The sequence below is a fragment of the Arachis ipaensis genome, chromosome B7 (assembly GCF_059453495.1).
Source record: "Arachis ipaensis isolate K30076 ecotype BB chromosome B7, ASM5945349v1, whole genome shotgun sequence".
In the NCBI taxonomy this organism is placed as follows: domain Eukaryota; kingdom Viridiplantae; phylum Streptophyta; class Magnoliopsida; order Fabales; family Fabaceae; genus Arachis; species Arachis ipaensis.
In genome coordinates this window covers 57750301-57763351 of record NC_142442.1, presented here as the reverse complement: position 1 = coordinate 57763351, position 13051 = coordinate 57750301, and the positions used below count along the sequence as shown (strand labels likewise).

The following is a 13051-nucleotide window of genomic DNA, read 5'->3' as shown; positions in this document are numbered from 1 at the left end:
TGAAATTAAAGAGCAGAGAAGGTAAATGTGCTAAATCTTAAAGAACAAGAAATTAAATAGCAGAAACTTAGAACGCAAGAAATGTAAATTGCAGAATCTTAAAGTGCAAGAAATGTAAATTGCTTGAATTGTAAAGGGAATTGGGAAGTGGATTTGCAGAATTTAAACAAGGAAAAGTAAATTGCATTGATCAGACAAGTCGAAGGTAACTTGAATTGAATCAGATCTAAAACGGAAATGTAAATGAACTTGGAAAGCTTTAAACAGGGAATTTAAAATGCAACTTCAGATCTCAGGACCCAAGAGACTAGATAACCGAGTCTAGATCTCAATGCCTTCCTAGATCCAACAAGAGCAATTGCAAAGGAAATGTAATTTGCAGAGAAAGTAGAAGAAGAAGCAATTGACAGAAAAGGTAATTCAATTAGGCAGTAAGTAAACAGAGAGATCTCAAGATGAGATTGAAACAGAATTCCTTCAATTCTCCAACCCAAGATCAAAGCAAATGTAATTGAAATTAAAAGCAAGAAAACTAAGAGGAAGGGAATTCAACTCTCCTTCCTCGAGACTTAGAAACTCAAATTACTCAACACCAAAAGCTCTCCAAAAACTACCTACTAAAACTAAAGGAAAGCTCCTTAAAAACTTAAATCTTAAGCTATTTATACACTTTCTTCAAATGGTCTTCAAGCCTTGAATTGGGCCTTTGCTCTTGATGGAATTGGGTTGATAGAGGCCTTGGTTGATTGCTCTTGGAGTTGGAGAGAGAACCGAAGTGAACCGGGTTGGGAATTACAAAAGCTTGAGTAAAAGTTTGAGGCAAACTTTTACTCAAACTTTTTACATCAGCAACCCCATTCTAGCTGCTACCAACATTTGAGCTAAAGTTTGGGGTCAAACTTTTGCTCAAACGTTGGCCCCCTTATATACACTCATGGCGCCAACGTTTGCCAAAAAGTTTGAGGCAAACGTTGGCGCAAACTTTTTGTCTCCAGGGTGTGTTGCTGATGGTGCCAACGTTTGCCAAAAAGTTTGAGGCAAACGTTGGCGCAAAATTTTTCTCCCAAGGGTGTTGATTTGTGATGCCAACGTTTGCCAAAAAGTTTGAGGCAAATGTTGGCTTAAGCTTTTTGTTCCCTGGTGTGTTTTCACTTATCCGAAAGTTTGAGCTAAAGTTTGAGGCAAACTTTTGCTCAAACTTTTTGTTCTCTCTTGCTCCTAGCCATTCCTTCTTGCTTCATCCTTTCTCCAAGCTTTCTTCACCTATCATCAATCAATCAAACACATCAAAGCTATGCTCCAAATCATGAGATTGTGTTTCTTTCATAAAATATGACAATTATAGCATAAAATCTCATGAAAGTGCATGAATTCATACATGGTTAATTGAATCAAAGGAAACATGGAAATTTACCCAATTGGCTTGCTTATGGCTCAAGAAAGTGCATAAATCAATTGAAAACAAAAGAAAAAGGCTAGTGAAACTAGGCTAAGATGTCTTGTCATCACAACACCAAACTTAAAGCTTGCTTGTCCCCAAGCAAGAAAAGATTTATTGAGAAGAAAGAATGGAATGGAAGCGGATGTTCATGCTAGCAGAGTATTATTGGTAGTTCATGGGGTTTTATGTGGATATGTAAATACTCACTTCTTATTGATTCTTAGGCCTAGAAAGTCTCCTTCAAGCATCAAGCAACACACTGCTATGACCTCTCATTATTCCTTTATCCTTGGCTATTATTTTGTTCATAAGCTTTATTTGAGTGTCATGTGTAACAAGTTCATTGATTTCTTTATACTTGACACATTATTCACTATAGACACTTGGCTCACATTCCTTCTTAAAACATTGATGCCCAGCACCTCTTTGGGTTACTAAATGCCTTGTAGTTAGGTTGCTCTTGATAGTGGACTTTCAGCTGATGATCCCGGGTTAGTTATCCCAAGTCACCAAGTGTTGATGCACTCCAAAGAGCTTAATAATCTAAGCAGATCCTAGTACAAAGACACCACAGGCATATATTCTAAGGTTCAAGCTATTGGTGTCTAGCTTTGTTTCTTTTTGTTTTTCTTTTGTTCTGTTGCCATTTTTGGCTTTTTCTTTTCTCTTTTCTTTTTTTTTTGTTTTTCTTTTTAACTAAGCACTTTTATTTGATTGAGATTCATAGACAGTAGGCCACTTTCTACTTAAGAGGAGACATCCTAGTTCTCTTATTCATTAAAAGTGAGCTATTATGCAATCACACATTCATACCACCACTTACTTTTATTGTACTTCTATCTAACAGAGAACTATCTCACTTCACATTCAAACATTTCTTTTATTGAATTAAAGATGCAGGGGACAAAGCATGCTTTTTGTTAAGTGAAAGTAAACACACAAGCACACACATAGGCTAGCTTACTTATTTCAAGAGTGATTCTACTTATACTAGATGAACACTTTAGCAAGATACAAGTCAAGGCATTTTTCAACAGCAAGAGTTAAGTGTAGATACGGCCTATTGGCTTGTAGTTCCTTTGTCCTTCCTTCTGTTGTGCCCTTTTGAGTTATGATGCATAGTGTCTTCAAATGGTGGTGAATTCCCTGCACAATTCTCAAAAGTTGCTTGCTTCTCAAGCCCTTAGATGACTGGTTAGTATGCATGAATTGAGTGTGGCTTTTGGATTTAATTTGATGTGGAAACACCAAACTTAATTCCTTGCCACTTCTCTTGATATAACAGGTTAACTTTATGCACAATCTTGTGTCCTTGCTAAAGGTTATGGAGTTAAGGCTAGAAAGTAGTTGAGTGGTTGAATAATCAGTTTGATTGCTTGGGGCTAGCATTATGCAGGAAGTTAGAATGTGCTTTTAAATGAGATTTTGGTGGAACACCAAACTTAGAATCCTTCATTCTCCTTTATGTTGTTTTGGTGTGCAACACCAAACTTAGCTCCTTGCAACACATATCAATTACTCAACATTTTTATTGAAAAAGCTATGAAAAGAAAACTACCTCAGGTTGGGTTGCCTCCCACAAGCGCTCTTTTATTGTCACTAGCTTGACATCCTTCAATTCTTTTCAAGAAGGCTGTAGGTTCTGAACCTCTTTTTCCTTATCCCATTGTCCTCCCAAGTACAGCTTTGCTCTGTGACCATTTACTGTGAATAGATTCTTTGTTGCTTCATCTAGCAATTCAATACTCCCATAAGGAAAAACCTTTGTTACCAAGTATGGGCCAGTCCATTTAGAATTAAGTTTGCCAGGGAAGATCTTAAGCCTTGAGTTATACAGGAGCACTTGCTGCCCTGGCTTGAACTCCTTCTTTGTGATCTTCTTATCATGCCACCTCTTAGCTCTTTCCTTGTATATCTTAGCATTCTCATAAGCTTCTATCCTGAATTCATCTAACTCAATTAGTTGCAATAACCTTTTTTCTCCTGCAGCTTGGGAATCAAGGTTGAGGAGTTTAGTGGCCCAAAAAGCTCTGTGTTCAAGCTCTACAGGGAGGTGGCAGGATTTGCCATACAATAGCTGAAAGGGTGACTTGCCAATAGGAGTTTTGAAAGCTGTCCTATATGCCCATAATGCATCTTCTAGCTTCCTAGCCCAATCTTTTCTTGTGCTTCCCACTGTTTTCTCTAGGATCTTCTTTAATTCCCTATTTGCTAGTTCAGCCTGGCCATTAGTCTGAGGGTGGTAAGGTGTGGCCACTTTATGGATTACTCCATATTTGTGGAGGAGCTTCTCCATCTGTTTGTTGCAAAAGTGACTACCACCATCACTGACAAGACCCTTGGGCACTCCATATCTTGTGAAAATGTGCTTTTTAAGGAATTGGAGGACAATCTGTGCATCACAGGTGGTCGTGGCTATGGCTTCCACCCACTTTGAGACATACTCCACTGCGACTAAGATATATCTGAAAGAATAGGAAGGGGGAAAGGGACCCATGAAATCAATTCACCATAGATCAAATAATTCCAGTTCCAAGATGAAGTTTTGAGGCATCTCATTCCTTCGTGTTAATCCTCCTGCTTTCTGGCATTCATTACATTGGTGAACATATTCTCTGGCATCCTTGAAGATAGTTGGCCAATAGAAGCCGCTCTGCAATATCTTTGCAGCTGTTTTTTATGGGCCAAAGTGTCCACCATAAGCTGAACCATGGCAGTGCCACAGGATATCCCTCATTTCACTCTCAGGGACACACCTTCTAATTACTCCATCAGAACATCTCTTGAACAGGAAGGGTTCATCCCATAAGAATTTCTTTCCCTCATGGATTAACTTCTTCACTTGTTGCTTAGAAAATTCTTGAGGTATCTTCCTTCCCACTTTGTAGTTTGCTATGTCAGCAAACCAAGGTGCTTGCTGGATCTGCAAAAGGTGCTCATCTGGGAAGCTTTCATTCACGGGCTGAGAGGCTTGTTGAATTGTTTCATGTGGTAACCTCGACAAATGATCAGCAACCCGGTTTTCAGTGCCCTTCCTGTCTCTTACCTCAATGTCAAACTCTTGTAAGAGCAATATCCACCTGATAAGTCTTGGTTTAGCATCCTGTTTTGACATCAAATACTTAAGTGCAGCATGGTCAGTATAAACCACAACTTTGGATCCTATCAAGTATGATCTAAACTTATCAAATGCATAAACTACAGCTAGCAACTCCTTCTCTGTTGTGGTATAATTTTTTTGGGCCTCATTCAACACTTTACTTGCATAATATATGACATGATGTAAGTTTCCCTTCTTTTGCCCAAGTACAGCACCAATTGCAAGGTCACTTGCATCACACATGAGTTCAAAGGGTAACTCCCAATCTGGAGGTGTGATGATTGGTGCTGTTGTGAGTCTGTTTTTTAAAGTTTCAAAGGCTTGCTGGCAGTTTTCATCAAAAACAAAAGGGTTATCAAGCATTAATAGATTACTAAAAGGTTTGGCTATTTTTGAAAAATCCTTGATAAACCTTCTGTAAAATCCGGCATGCCCCAAGAAACTTCTAACAGATTTCACATTAATTGGTGGAGGGAGTTTTTCTATGATCTCAACCTTTGCCTTGTCGACCTCTATCCCTTTTCTTGAAATTTTATGACCAAGAACAATCCCTTCGGGTACCATGAAGTGGCATTTCTCCCAGTTCAAAACCAAATTAGTTTCTTGGCACCGTTTCAAGACAAGGGTTAAATGGTTTAGGCAAGCATTGAAATTATCACCAAAAACAGAGAAGTCGTCCATGAAGACCTCTAAAAATTTTTTGACCATATCAGAGAAAATGGAGAGCATACACCTTTGAAATGTGGCTGGGGTGTTGCAAAGTCCAAAGGGCATCCTCCTGTATGCAAAGACTCCAAATGGACATGTAAAGGCAGTCTTCTCTTGGTCCTTGGGATCCACCACGATTTGATTATACCCAGAATATCCGTCCAAAAAGCAATAATAGGCATGGCCGGCCAATCTCTCCAGCATCTGATCAATGAATGGGAGAGGGAAATGGTCTTTCCTGGTGGCATCATTCAATCTTCTATAGTTTATGCACATTCTCCACCCAGTCACTGTTCTAGTGGGGATCAACTCATTCTTTTCATTAGTGATGACCGTCATTCCTCCTTTCTTTGGTACAACTTGAACCGGGTTCACCCATGGGCTATCAGATATTGGGAAGATTATCCCTGCATTCCACAACTTCATTACTTCCTTCTGGACAACTTCCTTCATTGTGGGATTTAGCCTTCTTTGGGGTTGAACCACTGGTTTGGAATTGTCTTCCAAGAGGATTTTATGCATACACACTGCAGGGCTGATGCCTTTCAGGTCGTCAATGGTCCATCCCAAAGCATCTTTGTGAGCTTTGAGTACATCAAGGAGTTTTCCTTCTTCCTTTTTTGTCAGGGCTGAATTAATAATCACTGGGAAGCTTTCCGATGTGCCAAGGAATGCATATTTGAGATGGTTGGGTAATGGTTTCAGCTCTTGTTTTCGTACTTCTTTCTTCTTGTCTTGTTTTTCATCTTGCTCAATAGAAGTCTCAGCTACTTGTTCCTCTGTTGTCCCTTGATTTCCTTCTTGCTCTTGAGGATTTTCTTCCAGCATTTATTCCACCAAACTTTCTATCATATCCACTCTCACATAATCCTCTTGCTCGGGAATGTGTTGCATTGACTTGAAGACGTTTATGACCATTTGTTCATTGTGGACCCTGAAGATCATTTCTCCTTTTTCTACATCAATAGTGGCTCTTGCTGTGGCTAGAAATGGCCTTCCCAAAATGATTGAATTGTTTCCTTCCTCTTCAGTATCCAAAATCACAAAATCTGCTGGGAAAATAAACTCCCCAACCTTCACCAACAGATTCTCCACAATTCCAGTGGGTGCTTTGATTGATCTGTCAGCCATGACCAATGACATCCTGGTGGGTTTAAGCTCTTCTATAGCAAGTTTTCTCATCATTGAGAGAGGCATTAAGTTGATGCTGGCACCAAGGTCACAGAGAGCTTTGTTGAGAATTATTTTGCCAATGGTGCATGAGACTACAAAGCTTCCTGGATCCTTGAGTTTTGGTGGAATGCCCCTTTGAATCAAAGCACTGCATTCCTCGGTGAGTAACACGGTTTCCTTCTCAAGCCAACTTTTTTTCTTATTGATAAGTTCCTTCAAAAACTTGGCATACAGAGGCATTTGCTCAAGTGCTTCAGCAAAGGGAATATTGATTTCCAGCTTTTTGAAAGTCTCAAGGAACTTATGAAAATGTTGGTCCTTAGTTTCTTTGTTGAACCTCTGGGGATATGACAGTGGAGGTGTGATGCTCTTTCCTATTTGCTGCTATCCCTGAGTTACTTCTTTTGAACCATGTAGTTTGTTGTCCTTCTCTTTGAGTTTCTCACTGCTCTTGTTTGGCATCACAACTTGATCCTTGGCTTCATCTGCCTTTGTTTGCTCCTCATCTTCTATTGGCCTTTTGCTGCTCTCTGCTTGCTTCTTTGTAGTGTCATTATTGCTCATCAATGTTCTCCCGCTCCTTAATTGTATGGCCTTGCATTCTTCCTTAGGATTTGGGATTGTGTCACTCGGCAATGAATTTGAAGGTCTCTCAATAGAAATCTGCTTGGAGATTTGCCCCATCTGCCTCTCTAGGCTCTTCATGGAGGCTTCATGATTCTTGGTTATCATTTCCTGGTGTTTCAACATTTTGTCTATCAAGGTCTCCAAGTTAGTGAGTCTTTGAGCTTCAGGTGATGCTTGTGGTGGGTTGTGAGATGTGGGTGGTGGATGGTAGGAAATTTGGTTGGTGGGTTGGTTATTGGATTGGTACTGGTTGGGGTTGGGGTAGTTGTTTTGAGGTTTTCTGTAAAGGTTTTGGTTAGTTTACTGCTGGTTGTGGTTTTGGTTGTTTCTTGAATTATTTTGGTTTGAGTTCCTCTGCCATGGTTGTTGGTTTTGGGTGTGATTATCTCTCCATCTGAGGTTTGGGTGGTTCTTCCAGGATGGATTGTATGTATCGCCATACACTTCATTTGGTCTTTGGTTGTGCATATACTGTACTTGCTCTTGTTGTTGTTCTTCTTGAGTTTCTTCATTTTGCCCCCATGTGGATGATGGTTGGCTTGTGTTAACTGCTGCAACTTGGAGGCTATCAATCCTCTTGGCCATTTGCTCAAATTGTTGTTGAATTTACTGTTGCATCATCTTGTTTTGAGCCAAGATTGAGTCCACTCCTTCTAGCTCCATTACTCCTCTCCTTTGTGATGGTTGGCGGTTTCTTTGATGAGCAAAGAAATATTGGTTGTTAGCCACCATATCAATGAGATTTTGAGCTTTCTCTGCAGTTTTCATGAGTTGCAAAGAACCTCCAGCTGAATGATCCAAAGCTTCCTGGGATTTCAATGTTAAGCCCTCATAGAAATTCTGCAGCTTATCCCACTCAGTGAACATTTCAGGAGGACATTTCCTGATTAGAGCCTTATATCTCTCCCATGCCTCATGGATGGGTTCAGCCTCCATTTGTGTAAATGTTTGTACCTCAGTTTTCAACCTTATGATCCTTTGAGGTGGGTAAAATTTGGCAAGGAACTTGGTTACCAAATCATCCCAATTGTTGATGCTGTCTCTTGGAAAGGATTCCAACCATTGAGTGGCCTTGTCTCTGAGAGAAAATGGGAATAGCAATAGCTTGTAGCTGTCAGGAGGCACACCATTGGTTTTGACAGTGTTACAAATCCTCAAGAAAGTGGATAAGTGTTGGTTGGGGTCTTCAAGTGGTCCTCCTCCAAAAGAGCAATTGTTTTGGACTAAAGTGATGAGTTGTGGCTTTAGTTCAAAGTTGTTTGCATTGACATTTGGAGTTAAGATGCTGCTTCCACAATGTCTAGGATTTGCAAAAGTATAAGAGGCCAAAACTCTCCTCTAGGGTGGGTTGTTATTGTTGTTAGCTGCTCCACTTGGTGGATTGGTTGAATGTTCCTCCATATCTTGGAATTCTTCTTCTGATTCCTCTTCTCCAACAATATTTTTCCCTCTTTCAGCTCTTCTTAACCTCCTAAGAGTTCTTTCGTCTTGCTCCTGAGAGGTGGGTATGGTTCTCCTTGTACCTGACATACAAGCAGAACATAAGAAACGCACAGAACCAGTGGCACTTCAATCTATTGCTAGAATGAAGTTCTAGTTAGCTTAAGCAAAAATTCAAACAGTTAGTGGGTTAATCAAAAATTAGAGAAACAGAAAATAAAAATGCTAGATCTAGATCACCACCTCACTTAATCATTGTCAATCTAATCAATCCCCGGCAACGGTGCCAAAAACTTGATGTGCGGAAAACGATCCGACACAAAACTCACCGGCAAGTGCACCGGGTCGCATCAAGTAATAATAACTCACGTGAGTGAGGTCGATCCCACAGGGATTGAAGGATTGAGCAATTTTAGTTTAGTGGTTGATTTAGTCAAGCGAATCAAGATTTGGTTGAGTGATTTGTGATTAACATAATTTAAATTGCATGGAAAGTAAAGGGAATGGGTAAATCGCATGAAATTAAAGAGCAGAGAAGGTAAATGTGCTGAATCTTAAAGAACAAGAAATTAAATAGCAGAAACTTAGAACGCAAGAAATGTAAATTGCAGAATCTTAAAGTGTAAGAAATGTAAATGGCTTGAATTGTAAAGGGAATTAGGAAGTGGATTTGCAGAATTTAAACAAGGAAAAGTAAATTGCATTGATCAGACAAGTCGAAGGTAACTTGAATTGAACCGGATCTAAAACGGAAATGTAAATGAACTTGGAAAGCTTTAAACAGGGAATTTAAAATGCAACTTCAGATCTCAGGACCCAAGAGACTAGATAACCGAGTCTAGATCTTAATGCCTTCCTAGATCCAACAAGAGCAATTGCAAAGGAAATGTAATTTGCAGAGAAAGTAGAAGAAGAAGCAATTGACAGAAAAGGTAATTCAATTAGGCAGTAAGTAAACAGAGAGATCTCAGGATGAGATTGAAACAGAATTCCTTCAATTCTCCAACCCAAGATCAAAGCAAATGTAATTGAAATTAAAAGCAAGAAAACTAAGAGGAAGGGAATTCAACTCTCCTTCCTCGAGACTTAGAAACTCAAATTACTCAACACCAAAAGCTCTCCAAAAACTACCTACTAAAACTAAAGGAAAGCTCCTTAAAAACTTAAATCTTAAGCTATTTATACACTTTCTTCAAATGGTCTTCAAGCCTTGAATTGGGCCTTTGCTCTTGATGGAATTGGGTTGATAGAGGCCTTGGTTGATTGCTCTTGGAGTTGGAGAGAGAACCGAAGTGAACCGGGTTGGGAATTACAAAAGCTTGAGTAAAAGTTTGAGGCAAACTTTTACTTAAACTTTTTACATCAGCAACCCCATTCTAGCTGCTACCAACATTTGAGCTAAAGTTTGAGGCAAACGTTGGCGCAAACTTTTTGTCTCCAGGGTGTGTTGCTGATGGCGCCAACGTTTGCCAAAAAGTTTGAGGCAAACGTTGGCGCAAACTTTTTCTCTCCAGGGTGTTGATTTGTGATGCCAACATTTGCCAAAAAGTTTAAGGCAAACGTTGGCTCAAGCTTTTCTCCCAAAAGTTTGAGCTAAAGTTTGAGGCAAACTTTTGCTCAAGCTTTTTGTTCCCTGGTGTGTTTTCACTTATCCGAAAGTTTGAGCTAAAGTTTGAGGCAAACTTTTGCTCAAACTTTTTGTTCTCTCTTGCTCTTAGCCATTCCTTCTTGCTTCATCCTTTCTCCAAGCTTTCTTCACCTATCATCAATCAATCAAACACATCAAAGCTATGCTCCAAATCATGAGATTGTGTTTCTTTCATAAAATATGACAATTATAGCATAAAATCTCATGAAAGTGCATGAATTCATACATGGTTAATTGAATCAAAGGAAAGATGGAAATCTACCCAATTGGCTTGCTTATGGCTCAAGAAAGTGCATAAATCAATTGAAAACAAAAGAAAAAGGCTAGTGAAACTAGGCTAAGATGACTTGTCATCAATGATCATCAACCTATAGAAAATATAAAATAACAAAAGAAAATAGAAACTTAACATAGATAATTAAAAATTGGGTTACCTCCCAACAAGCGCTTCTTTAATGTCAATAGCTTGACAGCGGGCTCTCATGGAGCCTCACAGATGTTCAGAGCAATGTTGGAACCTCCCAATACCAAACTTAGAGTTTGATTATGGGGGCTCTGTTTAACTCTGTATTAAGAGAAGCTCTTCATGCTTCCTCTCCATGGTGACAGAGGGATATCCTTCAGCTTTAAACACAAGGGAGTCTCCATTCACTTGAGTGATCAATTCTCCTCTGTCAACATCAATCACAGCTTTTGCTGTGGCTAGGAAAGGTCTGCCAAGGATGAGGGATTCATCCATACACTTCCCAGTCTCTAGGATTATGAAATCAGCAGGGATGTAATGGTCTTCAACCTTTACCAAGACATCCTCTACAAGTCCAAATAAGCCTGTTTCTTTGAATTGTCTGCCATCTCCAGTGAGATTCTTACAGCTTGTACCTCAATGATCCCTAGCTTCTCCATTACAGAGAGAGGCATGAGGTTTATGCTTGACCCTAGGTCACACAGAGCCTTCTCAAAGGTCATGGTGCCTATGGTATAAGGTATTGAGAACATTCCAGGATCTTGTCTCTTCAGAGGTAATTTCTGTCTAATCAAGTCATCCAGTTCTTTGATGAGCAATGGAAGTTCATCATCCCAAGTCTCATTACCAAACAACCTGGCATTTAGTTTTATGATTGCTCCAAGGTACTTAGCAACTTGCTCTTCAGTAACATCTTCATCCTCTTCAGAGGAAGAATACTCATCAGAGCTCATGAATGGCAGAAGTAGATTTAATGGAATCTCTATGGTCTCAGTCTGAGCCTCAGATTCCCATGGTTCCTCATTAGGGAACTCCTTGGAGGTCAGTGGATGTCCATTGAGGTCTTCCTCAGTGGAGATTACTGCCTCTTCCTCCTCTCCAGGTTCAGCCATGTGAGACGTGTTTATGGCATTGCACTCTCTCTTTGGATTTTCTTCTGTATTGCTTGGGAGAATACTAGGAGGGAGTTCAGTAATTTTCTTACTCAGCTGTCCCACTTGTGCCTCCAAATTTCTAATGGAGGACCTTGTTTCAGTCATGAAACTTTGAGTGGTTTTAATTAGATCAGAGACAATGGTTGCTAAGTCAGAGTGGCTTTGCTTAGAGTTCTCTGTTTGTTGCTGAGAAGATGATGGAAAAGGTTTGCTATTGCTAAACCTGTTTCTTCCACCATTATTGTTGTTGAAACCTTGTTGAGGTCTCTGTTGATCCTTCCATGAGAGATTTGGATGATTTCTCCATGAAGAATTATAGGTGTTTCCATAGGATTCTCCCATGTAATTCACCTCTTCCATTGCTGGGTTCTCAGGATCATAAGCTTCTTCTTCAGAGGAAGCTTCCTTAGTACTGCCTGTTGCTGCTTGTATTTCAGACAGACTCTGAAAAATCATATTGACTTGTTGGGTCAATATTTTATTCTGAGCCAATATAACATTCAGAGTATCAATCTCAAGAACTCCTTTCTTCTGAGTTGTCCCATTATTCACAGGGTTCCTTTCAGAAGTGTACATGAATTGGTTATTTGTAACCATTTCAATGAGTTCCTGAGCTTCTGCAGGCGTCTTCTTCATATGAAGAGATCCTCCAGTAGAGCTATCCAATGACATCTTGGATAGTTCAGACAAACCATCGTAGAAAATACCTATGATGTTCCATTCTGAAAGCATGTCAGAAGGGCACCTTCTGATCAATTGCTTGTATCTTTCCTAAGCTTCATAGAGGGATTCACCTTCCTTCTGTCTGAAGGTTTGGACTTCCACTCTAAGCTTGCTCAATTTTTGAGGTGGAAAGAACTTTGCCAAGAAGGCATTGACTAGCTTTTCCCAAGAGTTCAGGCTTTCTTTAGGTTGTGAGTCCAACCATGTCCAAGCTCTGTCTCTTACAGCAAAAGGAAAAAGCATAAGTCTTTAGACTTCAGGGTCAACCCCATTGGTCTTGACAGTGTCACAGATTTGCAAGAATTCAGCTAAGAACTGATGAGGATCCTCCAATGGAAGTCCATGAAACTTACAATTCTGTTGCATTAAAGAAATTAATTGAGGCTTAAGCTCAAAGTTGTTTGCTCCAATGGCAGGGATTGAGATGCTTCTCCCATAGAAATCGGGAGTAGGTGCAATAAAGTCACCAAGCACCTTCCTTGCATTGTTGCCATTGTTGTTTTTGGCTGCCATGGTTTCTTCTTCCTTGAAGAGCTCTGTTAGGCCCTCTAAAGAGAATTGTGCTTTAGCTTCTCTTAGCTTTCTCTTCAAGGTCCTTTCAGGTTCAGGATCAGCTTGAACAAGTATGCCTTTATCTTTGTTCCTGCTCATATGAAAGAGAAGAGAACATGAAAGTAGGGAATCCTCTATGTCACAGTATAGAGATTCCTTGAGGTGTCAGAGGAAAAGAAGAATAGAAGGAGGAGGTAGATTGAAGAGAATTCGAACATATAAAGAAGGAGGGAGTTCGAAT

General features: G+C 39.8%; 1 non-coding gene across 1 annotated transcript; it reads left to right on the top strand.

The window, feature by feature from the left end:
- The first annotated feature begins 12261 nt into the window (after window positions 1-12261).
- LOC148552713 (small nucleolar RNA R71) lies at window positions 12262-12369 on the top strand. The gene has a single exon (XR_015893752.1). It is a non-coding gene; the product is annotated as a small nucleolar RNA R71 (small nucleolar RNA).
- Window positions 12370-13051: the final 682 nt, after the last annotated feature.